Consider the following 13,695-nt stretch of genomic DNA (forward strand, 5'->3'; position numbering starts at 1 on the left):
AGTGCTTATAACAACATCAACAACGGAGTACATTTATATAGCACCTTTAACGTAGTAAAACATCCCAAGGTGCTGCACAGGAGGATTTTAAGACCACAAATAATACGAACAAACATACAAACATACGAATTAGGAGCAGGAGTCGGCCACTCGGCCCCTCGAGCCTGCTCCGCCATTCAATAAGATCATGGCTGATCCGATTACTCCACATTCCCGCCTACCCTCAATAACCTTTCACCCCCTTGCTTACCAAGAATCTATCTACCTCTGCCTTAAAAAGATTCAAAGACTCTGCTTCCACCGCCCTCTGAGGAAGAGAGTTCCAAAGACTCACGACCCTCTGTGAGAAAAAAATTCTCCTCATCTCTGTCTTAAATGGACGACCCCTTATTTTTAAACAGTGACCCCTAGTTCTAGATTCTCCCACAAGAGGAAACATCCTCTCCACATCCACCCTGTCCAGACCCCTCAGGATCTTACATGTTTCAATCAAGTCACCTCTTACTCTTCTAAACTTCTAATGTTACTGGACTAATAATCCAGAGGCCTGGATTACTAGTCCAGTTAATTAAATAAATCTGAAATTGTAAAAAAAAGCTAGTGTCAGTGATGGTGGCCATGAAACTGATTGCCATAAAAACCCATCTGGTTTACAACCTTTAGGGAACCCAGATTGGCCAATGTGACTCCAGACCCACAGCAATATGGTTGACTCTTAACTGCCCTGTGCCACTCGGCTGTATTCACCACCACCTTCTCAAGGGCAATTAGGGATGGGCAATAAATGCCAGCCTTGCCAGCGATGCCCACATCCTGTGAATGAATAAGAAAAAGACACGATTTCACTTACCCCAAAGCGCTACAGGAAATGGGGGATGTCTTATTGAGCCACTGGCTGACATATTCAGTAATTCATTGAGACCTGAACCGGTTCCCATGGACTGGAGGGAGGCTCACCTGATCTCATTATTTTAGAAGGAAAAGAAATCCAACCCCGGGAAAGCTGTTGGAAGCATTATAAAGTGTGGTTTATGATGACTTGGGAATTTCAGCAGTTACTGGGGGTTCCCAGCAGCTTGTAGGTTCTGTCTCACTAACCTGATTCAGTTTTTTGAGAAAGTGACCAGAATGATGGATGTTGATTTTATATACTTTAATTTCCAGAAAGCATTTGATCAAGTATAGCATAAAAGGCACATGGATAAAATTAGGTCCTATTTGAGTTATTGGACTGATTTCATGCTGGATGGGAAACTGATTGAGATCTCATAGGCAGAGGATTGTCATTAATGAAGATGATCTCAATGGAATTCGTTCATGGGATGTGGGCATTGCTAGCAAGGCCAGCATTTATTGCCCATCCCTAGTTGCCCTTGAGAAGGTGGTGGTGAGCCGCCTTCTTGAACCGCTGCAGTCCGTGTGGTGAAGGTGCTCCCACAGTGCTGTTAGGTGGGGAGTTCCAGGATTTTGACCCAGCAACGATGAAGGAACGGCGATATATTTCCAAGTCAGGCTGGTGTGTGACTTGGAGGGGAACTTGTAGGTGGTGGTGTTCCCATGCACCTGCTGCCCTTGTCCTTCTAGGTGGAAGAGGTCGTGGGTTTAGGAGGTGGTGTTGAAGAAAGAGTGGCGTTCCACACCCTTGGGTCTGTTGCTGTTCATCATGATTTAGATGAGGATGTAAATGGTACCATTTCTAAATAACTGGGTGATGTGAAAATGTGTACAGGGGATAGCATTTAGCTCTAACTCTTGGATCTAGACATGTTAAGGGAATGGTCCCCTGTGTGGCAGATGTCCATTAATGTGGACAAATGCAGTGTCCTGTTGGAGTTGAGAAATGTTTATATCGTGCAAGGACAATGGAAATGGATTGCACATTAAAGGTGGCTGCAGGGAAAGCAAGTAGGGTGTAAGGTTGCATTGCTGGGACCATCGAGTATAAATCTGAAGAGTACTGTACTTAGGCTATAAGAGGCTTGTGTTCATCCACACTAGGAATAGTGGCCTAGAAATCGGTGGGCGATCCGGCACACGCATAAAGAGGCTGGTGGGAGGACCACGGCAAATTGGTCCGCCGGCCTCATTAGTGTAGAACCAGCGAGTTGTGCTCATCAGTCACATCCCCAGAGGCCACTCGCCGGTTGTGGGGGGGGTGAGGGGCCAGCGGGGGCAGGGGTGACTCGGTGGGGAGAGACAGCACGATCGGCCAGCTGTCCCTAATTGCTTTACAGCCAATGAAGTACAAACCTGCCCTGATAAATCCTTCAAAGGACACATGTCTTCAATAATTTTCTGACTTCGTTGAAGGTGGCAGGACAGGTTGAGAAAGCGGTTAAAAAAGCATACGGGATCCTGAGCTTCATAAAGAGAGGCATAGAGTGTGGTAAACCACTGTTATCGTTCACTATCGTTACACTATGGTTATCACTGTTTATATCGTTACACTATGGTTATCACTGTTTACACTGTTGTATCACTACACAAGGTTACCTCTTGCCACGCTGTTATACCTGGGCTGACCTCAGCTGACTCCGCCTGCTTGCCCAGGTATAAAGGTGATCGACTGGCTGGTATTCCTCCTTGTTGGAACCGATCACCCACGAGGGTGGGCTCTGTTATTTAGCCAATAAAAACCTATAGTTACAATCTTAACTCGTCGCTTTTCATGGAATGAATTGATAGGTATATCATAGAGTACAAAAGCAAGGAAGTTATGGTGAACCTTCATAAAACACTGATTTGGCCTCAACTGGAGTATTGTGTCCAATTCTGGGCACCACACTTTAGAAAGAATGTGAAGGTTTTAGAGAGGGTGCAGAAAAGATTTACAAGAATGGTTCCAGGGATGAGGGACTTCAGTTACGTGGATAGACTGGAGAAGCTTGGGTTGTTCTCCTTAGAGCAGAGAAGGTTGAGGGGAGATTTGATTGAGGTGTTCAAAATCATGAGGGATCTAGAGAGAGTAGATAGAGAGATACTGTTCCCATTGGCGGAAGGGTCGAGAACCAGAGGACACAGATTTAAGGTGATTGAACATAGGAACATAAGAACATAAGAAATAGGAGCAGGAGCAGGCCATTCGGCCCTTCCAGCCTGCTCTGCCATTCAATGAGATCATGGTTCATCTTTTGCCTCAACTCCATTCACTGGCCCTATCGCCATATCCCTTGATGCCCTATCGACTTCTGTCTTGAATATACCCAATGACTGAGCCTCCACAGCCCTCTGGGGTAGAGAATTCCAAAGATTCACCAACCCTTTGTGTGAAGAAATTTCTTCTCATCTCAGTCATGGCCTATCCTTTATCCTGAGGCTGTGGCCCCTGGTTCTAGACTCCCCAGCCAAGGGAAACATTCTCCCAGTATCCACCCTATCAAGCCCTGTAATAATTTTGTATGCTTCAATGAGATCCCCTCTCAATCTTCTGAATTCAAGAGAATATAGGCCTGGTTTACTCAATCTCTTCTCATACGACAGTCCCGCCATCCCAGGAATCAATCTCGTGAACCTTCGTTGCACTCCCTCTATAGCAAGTATATCCTTCCTTAGGTAAGGAGACCAAAACTGTACACAGTACTCCAGGTGTGGTCTCACCAAGGCCCTATATAATTGGACTAAGACTTATTTACTCCTGTACTCAAATCCACTTGTAATGAAGGCCAGCATACCATTTGCCTTCCTAATGGCTTGCTGCACCTGCACATTCACTTTCACTGACTCAGGTACAAGGACACCCAGTTGTCTTTGAGCATCTGCATTCCCCAATCTTTCACCAATTTTTTAGGAAATACTCTGCCTTTCTGTTTTTTCTACCAAAGTGGATAACTTCACATTTATCCACATTATATTCCATCTGCCATATTCTCACCCACTCACTGAGCCTGTCAAGATCCCCTTGAAGCCTCTTCACATCCTCTCCACAACTGACACTGCCACCTAGCTTTGTATCATCAGCGAATTTGGAAATGTTACATTTAGTCCCCTCATCCAAATCGTTGACATAGATTGTGAATAGCTGGGGCCCAAGCACTGATCCTTGTGGTACCCCACTAGTCACAGCCTGCCATCCTGAAAAAGACCCGTTTATCCCTACTCTTTGTTTTCTGTCTGTTAACCAATTCTCAATCCATGCTAGTATATTACCCTCAATTCCATGTGCCCTAATTTTATTCACCAACCTTTATCCCTCAACCAACGTCATTAAAACAGATGATATGATCATTTGTTTAATTGCTGTTCGTGGGAGCTTGCTGTGCACAAATTGGCAGTCACATTTCCTACATTAACTAGCCATTAAAAAATCATTAACTAGCGAAGACCAATCTGGTTCAGGTATTGGATTCCTCAGTCCGACATAGAAGGTTGACTCAGTTCCACCAATGGGCATATCTTCTTAGAGTCACTTCCACCTAAAGAGACTCTACTTACTTCCCTTCCAAAAGGAGCATAGGCAACAGTTGGTTGTCTGACAGCTGGCAAACACAGGTTTGAGTCCTCGCTTGGTGAACAGCTGGTACTGGGAGATCCTCATAAGCAGGATGATGAACAGCCTAACTCAGCATAAAACGTGTGAGTGCATGGCCATCGTCCGCCCGACTACAGGACAGACACACCAAACCCTTTAGAATGGTGAATCCAACCAGCTGGAGAAGCAACACTTCAGGAGGAGGTGGCTGAGCCTCTGCAACAAGGGTTGTGAATCTTTGAAATTCTCTACCCCAGAGGGCAGTGGATGCTCAGTCACTGAGTATATTCAAGACTGAGATCGATAGGTTTTTGAACACTAAGGGAATCAAGGGATAAGGGGATCGGGCAGAAAAGTGGAGTTGAGGTTGAAGATCAGCCATGATCTTATTGAATGGCGGAGCAGGCTCGAGGGGCCGAATGGCCGACTCCTGCTCCTATTTCGTATGTTCTTATGTTCTAACCCAATCATGCCATGTACTGAGCTTTGGATATATGGGTGTATGTTCTCAGACCCAGCCTCCCGGTACTGTCTTCTGGAAGCTGTGGTTCCCAAGTATCCGAGTTTCCTCATTGGCTATACGATGGGCACCTGCTTTTCGGCACAGGAGGAGAGGCCCAGGCAGAGTGTCTTGAGTAATGCCAGTCAGCTTTGATGTTCTAGGCTCCAAGTGCAATGTACCAGATTTACTCATTGCCAACTGGTAAATCCAGGTCCTAGATCAAGAAATAACAGGTAAGTCGGGTAATGTAAAACGTACCCATAACTAACCTCAAATAATTTCTCTGTAAATGACATTCCATCACACGTGAATAGCTGTGAGCCACACCGCCCTGCTCTCAGCTGCTGGTTTACACCAGAGACCCACAAGGAATCAAAAAGCAGCTCCTCAGGGACAGAAGCAGCATAAGATAAAGATCATAAGAGTGTAGCTTCTTCCAGTCCTATTTTTATCGTGGGTATTTTTAACCACTAATGTCATGTTTAAAATGTTCTTAATCTCCCTGTAATGCTGTGATATATGTGGATTTAACTACTGTCTTAGAACAAAGTACAATAAAAACTCAAAAAACAAACATTGACACTTTTGATGTCTAAAAATGTCAGAATACATCCACAGCTCCTCATCCCACACATGCCCATATCCCAGACAGCTCTATATCCCACATAGGTCCATAGCCCTGTATCCCTTACAGCCCCCACATCCCACACAGCCTTCATATCCCAGACAGCTCTCTATCCCACATAGGTCCATATCCCACACATCCCCTGTATCCCGCACAGCTCAGCATCCTACGCAGCCTCCATATCTCATAGTTCCATAATCACACACATTTCCATACCCTACAAGCTCCCATATCCCACATAGTGTCTAGAAAAAGGGTCCTGAAAACGATAAAGGTTGTGAATCTTCAGAATTCTCTACCCCAAAGGGCTGTGGATGCTGAATCGTTGAGTATATTCAAGGCTGAGATCGATAGATTTTTGAACTCTCGGGGAATCAAGGGATATGGCGATCAGGCAGGAAAGTGGAGTTGAGGTCGAAGATCAGCCATGTTCTTACTGAATGGCGGAGCAGGCTCGAGGGGCCGTATGGCCGACCCCTCCTATTTCTTATATTCTTATGTTCTTATATCACAATATAAATGTTGTATACAAGAACAGGTAGTAAGGGGCAGTTTCAAAGCTACAATCAAGTTTGCCATGAGCTGACATTCATTGGGTGCCTTTAAGGACTGATGTTTTATATGTTTGTTCTATATATCTAGTGTGATCCTTACCCTTTCTTAAAGTGTTAGACGTAAATATTATTAGGTAATTTTTCAAAAATGTCTGAATGATAAAGGAACTATATGAGGAAATGATACTGAAGCTTGCAGCAAATTAATTTTTTTTTATTCAAAGTTGTTCTGATTCAATGGTCCCATCTCAGGCTGGTTCTATTTTCCGACTAAATAATGTTTCGCTGGATGGTCACAGAAACACCTGTTCATTGCACAAACTATACCGTAATGAAGCACATATACGTCATTCCTACATGTAGGCCGCACCCCAAACCTCAAGAGTGTAGCCTATATCCAGTAGAGATTATATTAATATATAATTGTATTAATCCTCTATATTAATATGTAATTCTAGTAAATACTCTATATTCTATAGTGGTACATATTAATAGGCTATTAAGATACCATTCAGGCTCTGACAGAAAGTAATGGTAGTGCCTTTATTTTGTGGAATGTGATGCTAATTTGACAGCCAAGAACCTGATAATCCACTGCAGCGTTATTAGAACAACAACAACTTGCATTTATATAGCATCTTTAACATAGTAAAACAATCCAGGGCGCTTCACAGGAACGTTATCAGACAAAATTTGACACCGAGTCACATAAGGAGCTATTAGGACAGGTGACCAAAAGCTTGGTCAAAGAGGTAGGTTTTCAGGAGCGTCTTAAAGGAGGAGAGAGAGGTAGAGAGGCGGAGAGGTTTAGGCAGGGAATTCCAGAACGTAGGGCCTAGGCAACAGAAGGCACAACCACCAAAGGTTGAGCAATTAAAATTGGGGATGCACAAGAGGCCAGAATTGGAAGAGTGCAGAGATCTCGGAGAGCTGGAGGAGGTTACAGAGATAGGGAGGGGCAAGGCCATGGAGGGATTTGAAAACAAGGATGAGAAGTTTTAAATCGAGGCGTTGCCGGACTGGGAGCCAGGTCATACTTCACAGCCACCTCATGCCCCGGTGGGAAAGGCACCAGTGTACTTTGCCACGAAGGAGTAGAGTGCAGGTTTGTGTGCAGCCTTGACCTCAGCGAGAATTTCTTAACCTCAGGCAGGTCATCAATGGGAGATATGGCGCACTCCCCACAGTATTCATGTCATTAGTACCAATAAGAAAACCAACTGGAATACCCTGACACTTGCCTCGCATCAGGTTGTCCACATGGTCCCGGAGTTCTGTGACTCTGTCCCCTGGGAAACAACAGACTGCTCTGCACAGAGCCTTGCATCAGCACAGGCTGTCTGTATGTTGCACGATGGAGTCCCTAAGAGGATTGCACGTTGCATCGCCTGTGTTCTTGGTGACTGTTTTTGTCGCATTCCCCTTGCCTTTTCTGGGAAGTTGAAGTGAGCAGTGAGGGTCATCGGTCGGGGGTGGTGCTGATGCCATTGCATGGAGAATCCCCTAAATCACAGAGGGGCAAACCCGTTTGGAATCTAAAGTTAAGAAGGATACATTTAACATCATGGGAAGATTAAATTTAATTTAATAAGTCATATATGCTGGTGTTGTCTGATACATTAGCCACTAGCCACGTGTGGCTAATTGGGAATTCAGATGTGGCTGATTGCATTTTTGATTAGTAAATTAGAAAAATGAGTAATAGACACCATGTGATCTCGATGCTCATTCGCATGGCGTATGCGTGTCCACTTTAACCACATTGCACATTTGTTAGTAAAATGATAAGATGAAAAAGTGTGTGCAAGTTTTTTTTAAATCATTGTTTGCTTGAGGCAAATAGCATTTAACAGGAATCTAGATAAGTACACGATGGAGAAAGGGTATAGAAGGATATATTAATAGGATGAAATGGAATAAGGTGGGAGGAGGCTCGTGTTGAGCATAAACACTGGCATGGACCTGTTGGGCCGAAGGGCCTGTTACTGTGCTGTAAAATTCGATGTAATATGTACAAAGCCACGAGAGAAAAGTGCTGTGCAATTAGTTAGAAAGTGAGTTTTCCCATTTCAAAACTCTGGAATTAACTCTAACATTCTCCAGGAAGTTCCCGTGTTCGATCCCCAGTCTGTGCTGAGTCCGCTGATCTTGCTCGGGGCCCCCCAATTAGTCTCAGCGCCCCCGAGAGAGGGAAAACGGGGCAGGTTTCCATTGGCCGGGAGTTCACTAGAATCAAACTGGAGATGTTGCAATCTGCTGTTGCAGGAAGTGTTCACTCATCCTGTGCCCTTTAAATGCTCATCAAGGTAAGTGATGCTACATACAGTGGAGAACTCTCTCTGCTCTGCCTCAGATGAAATATGTTTCCGCCCCAACCTTAGCAGAGCTCTCTCCACTGCACCAATGCAACGCTTCCCTTTTTCCACACCGGCTTTTCTGAGCGAGGTTGATGATTTCATGCCAAATTCGGGCAGTTCTGAGCTGTGGGCCTTGGCTCAGTAGGAACTGGGCTGAGACGGGCCAAACCCATTTCCCATCAGACCCTTGCAGCCAAGAGAGAGCGGAAATCCTCAGCCCATCATCAGTAGGGCTGGATTCGAACACAGGTCCCAAAGATGAAAGGACCGATCTTTACTCACACACCATCCTGACTTGGAAGTATATCGCGGTCCTTTCACCGTCGCTGAGTCAAAATCCTGGAACTCCCTCCCTAACAGCACTGTGGGAGCACCTTCACCACATGGACTGCAGCGGTTCAAGAAGGCGCCTCACCACCACCTACTCAAGGGAAATGAGGGATGGGCAATAAATGCCGGCCTTGCCAGCGACACCCACATCCCGTGAATGAATAATGAAAAAAAGCTCCTTTGGGATCTTCTCAAACCTCAGGGCTTTAGTGCACTTGGTAATCCCTCGAGTTATACTGCCGGTATTGTGGCAATGCCCACGCACGAATGCCTTGCATCAATGCAAAAGTGTTAGTATAACTGCAGTCTAAGAATCTTTTATAGAATCATACAGCACAGAAAGAGTCCATTCAGCCCATGTGCCTGTGCCGGCTCTTTGAAAGAGCTATACAATTAGTCCCACTCCCCCCTGCTCTTCCCCCATAGACTTGCAATTTTTTTTCCTTTCAAAGTGTATATCCAACTCCCTTTTGATGGAAAGGAGAGGGTTTTGGGGACAAAATTCCAAAGCGTAGGAACGTGGCGACTGAATGAGTGTCGGAGCAGGAAAGGAAGGTCTGCAAGCTCGTGCCCGACCTCTGACAATGTTGTAAGTGCCCACTGGGATGTACATATGGTGAGCTTGGAGTGATTCTGCCTTCTCTTCCCCCCCTCCCTTTCCCAAAGGCAAGTCCCAAAACTCCGCAGTGCGGAGCGATCCAGATCCTGCTTGTTCCCACACCAAGGGGCTGAGGTTTTATCGTGCAATTTCTCCATGTAAGAAAATTAGAAGAAAAACACCCCATTCTTTAAACTTTAACTCAGTCTGTCGGCATCCACTCGACAGACTCCCGATTACAGTGCAATTCTGCCTCTTTAGACTTTGTTCTGAATATGTCATCATTAGAACGAATATGCAGTTGACATCGCAGCATGCAAATTGACAGGACGCCATGGGCAACCAGCAGCAAGCAATGAGTTCAGAGTTCACTCAGATTACAGTGTCCTTGTCAAGCAGTTTCTCAGCTCCATTCAATAAGGACCCTGGGATTTTTTTTTAACATGCCCTGTTTAACACACAGACTAAAAGCAAATCATTAACAGCTCGATTTACAAATGCATTTTTGATTGGACTTCAGAAATTGTTCCCGGTTCAAAGCCTTATCTGAAACACCTGGATTTTATTACATAAAAAGGGGGAAAAGAAGGCAAAGGAATATATCATGGAATCATTGAATAGTGCAGCACAGAAGGAGGCCATTCGGCCCATCGAGTCTGCGCTGGCTCTTTCAAAGAGCAGTTACTCCCACTCCCCCCCCCCACCCCCCCCACCCCCCGCCCTTTCCCAATATCCCTGCAATTTTTTCTTCTTCAAGTATTGATCCAATTCCCTTTTGAAGGCTCCTATTGAATCTGTATCCACCGCCCTATCAGGCAGTGCATTCCAAATCCTCACCACTCGTTGTGTTAAAAAGTTTTTCCTCATGTCGCCTCTGGTTCTTTTGCCAATCACCTTAAATCTGTGCCCTCTGGTTATCGACCCTTCAGCTATTGGAAACAGTTTCTCTATTTACTCTATCTAAACCCTTCATGATTTCAAATACCTCTATCAAATCTCCTCTTAGCCTTCTCTGCTCTATGGAGAACAATCCCAGCTTCTCCAGTCTATCCACGTAACTATAATCCCTCATCCCTGGAACCATTCCAGTAAACCTTTTCTGTAGCCTCTCCAAAGCCTTCACGTCCTTCCTAAAGTGTGGTGCCCAGAATTGGACACAATCCTCCAGCTGGGGCTGAACTAGTGTTTTATACAGGTTAAGCATAACTTCCTGGCTTTTGTACTCTCTGCCTCTATTAACAAAGCCCAGGATCCCATTTGCTTCATTAACTGCTTTGTTAACCTGTCCTGCCACCTTCCAAGATTTGCGCACAAACACCCCCAGGTCTCTCTCCTCTTGCACCCCCTTTAAAATTGTACCATTTAGTGTGAAGGTACATGGCTGACTTTTTGATACGTGTTGCTGGGTGAGGTTCCCCTTGACAGTGCATTCTTGGAAAACAGGCCTTGCAGTAAATAGCACTCTGGCCTCTTGTCCATCCCCCACTCCTTTCGCACCCCCCCCCCCCACCCCCATTGGCGGCCGTGCCTTCAGCTGTCTGGACCCTAAGCTGTGCAATTCCCTCCCTAAACCTTTCCGCCTCGCTCTCCTCCTTTAAGATGTTCCTTAGAACCTTCCTCTTTGACCAAGCTTTTGGTCACCTCTCCTAATGTCTCCTTCTGTTGTCTAATTACACTCCTGTGAAGCGCCTTGGGATGTTTTACTATGTTACAGGCGCTATATAAATGCAAGTTGTTGTATATCAGGCACTTAGCGAACTCCACTGATGGCTTAAATGGGTAAGACCCGAGGGGAAGAAATGTTCAGCTCACTATCTGCAGCAAGACGATTACACAGAAAGTACACCCCCACCATTCTTGGCGTTGCCCCCCTCCCCCCCCCACAATCCCCCCTCCCACCCCCACAATCCCACACCTCCCCCCCATCCACAATCCCACAACAACCACTGGAAAGTCTGTGTGTGTGGATTTTGGGCAACAGATTGGGTTTCACTGCAGTGCCCCTCCACCGTCAGATAACCCGCTGACCCACACTGTCTAGAGCCAGTTATGAAGAAGGGCCAGGTGAGAGGCAGGAGTGCAGCCGTGCGTGTGGAACTGTAACACGGCCAGGAGTAAGTGTCTTCAGGAGGGGTGAGCACGGGAACAAATCAGAGTTGAAAAGCGCGTGCGGCCACCTTAGTGAGCAGGTTGTGTAACCCACACCTGTGTGAGCCTGAGCATACCACACCTGTGTGAGCCTGAGCATACCACACCTGTGTGAGCCTGAGCATACCACACCTGTGTGAGAGACTGTGAGCGGACTCCACCAACTGCCAACAGCTTATTTGGAAGGTGTGACCAACTGGATTTGCTTCTGGTTGAGTGAATAGCTGAAATTTTCTGCAAACTTCTGAGACCAGTAATTGCAGAAGTGAAGAAAAACACAAGGAAGTGTTGGTGAAGATTGAAGCCGGGGAAGGTTATTTTAAAATAATATTAATTTAGATTATTGTTACACACTGATCCAAAAACAGCCCAGAGACCTGTGTATTTCTGTAACTGAGGGACCAGATCTGACTTTCTTTGCACTATCCATTATACAAGGAAATGATTTGTACTCAACTGGTTACTACAGTCCATCCCACCGTCAGCAGGCTTTTTGTTCCCACAACAGCATCTACAACTTACATTTATATAGCACATTTAACGTCGCCAAACGTCCCAAGGTGCTTCACAAGAGCGATAGCAATAAAAACATTTTTGACACTGAGTCACAGAAGGAGATATTCGGACAGGTGACCAAAAGCTTGGTCAAAGAGGTAGGTTTTAAGGAGCCTCTTAAAGGAGAAGAGAGGTGTAGCGAGGGAGGGAAGCGTAGTTTAGGGAGGGAATTCCAGAGCTTAGGGTCCAGGCAGCTGAAGGCACGGCTACCAATGGTGGTGCGATTATAATTATGAGAAGTCACTTCACCTGACGAAGGAGCAGCGCTCCGAAAGCTTGTGATTTCAAATAAAGCTGTTGGACTATAACCTGGTGTTGTGTGACTTCTCACAATTGTCCAGCCCAGTCCAACACCGGCATCTCCACATCACGATTATAATTAGCGATGTGCAAGAGGTCAGAATTGGAGGAGCACAGATATCTCGGGGGGTTGTGAGGTTGTGGGGCTGGAGGAGGTTACAGAGATAGGGAGGGGCGAGGCCATGGAGGGATTTGAAAAGAAGGATGAGGATTTTAAAATTGAGGCGTTGCCGGACCGGGAGCCAGTGTAGGTCAGCGAGCACAGGGGGTGATGGGTGAACGGGACTTGGTGCGAGTTTTGGATGATGGCCTTTTGGCAGTTTATAGCCTCTCATGTGTGTAGGTGAGTGTTGGCATTACACACAGATTAAAAGCAGAGCCACGTATATGCAGTGACAGTCAGTGAGGGCAACCAACCATGGTGTCCTTCACAGATCTTAGTGGCGGTATGTGAGTGAGCAACTTGGGTCAGAGACAGCGGAGCGAGTCAGCTCTAAAACCAAACAACACTGACACAGCACCTTCCTCCCCTCTCCCACAGAAACCTGGTAAGGTTCAGAAACAGACAGACTACTGGAGAAAGCAGTGCCAAAACAAATCTGGAGTTTTGAAGCTGCCTCCACCGTCTCCCAGCCAGCCATGGCACATCCCCCAGCCAGCCATGGCACGTCTCCCAGCCAGACATGGCACGTCTCCCAGCCAGACATGGCACGTCTCCCAGCCAGACATGGCACGTCTCCCAGCCAGACATGGCACGTCCCTCAGCCAGCCATGGCACATCCCCCAGCCGGCCATGGCACATCCCCCAGCCAGACATGGCACATTCCCCAGCCAGCCATGGCACATCCCCCAGCCAGCCATGGCACGTCTCCCAGCCAGACATGGCACGTCTCCCAGCCAGCCATGGCACATCCCCCAGCCAGACATGGCACATTCCCCAGCCAGCCATGGCACATCCCCCAGCCGGCCATGGCACATCCCCCAGCCAGACATGGCACATTCCCCAGCCAGCCATGGCACATCCCCCAGCCAGCCATGGCACGTCTCCCAGCCAGACATGGCACGTCTCCCAGCCAGACATGGCACGTCTCCCAGCCAGACATGGCACGTCTCCCAGCCAGACATGGCACATTCCCCAGCCAGCCATGGCACATCCCCCAGCCAGCCATAGCCCACAGTTGAATCTGCAATAAGTTGTGAATAAAAAAAAGCATTCCTGACAATCTGTAGAGTTCGAACGAGAGCGTTCCAATCAGAT

The sequence above is a fragment of the Somniosus microcephalus genome, chromosome 21, assembly GCF_052327205.1.
Source record: "Somniosus microcephalus isolate GS21.2 chromosome 21, FLI_Smic_1.0, whole genome shotgun sequence".
Lineage (NCBI taxonomy): Eukaryota > Metazoa > Chordata > Chondrichthyes > Squaliformes > Somniosidae > Somniosus > Somniosus microcephalus.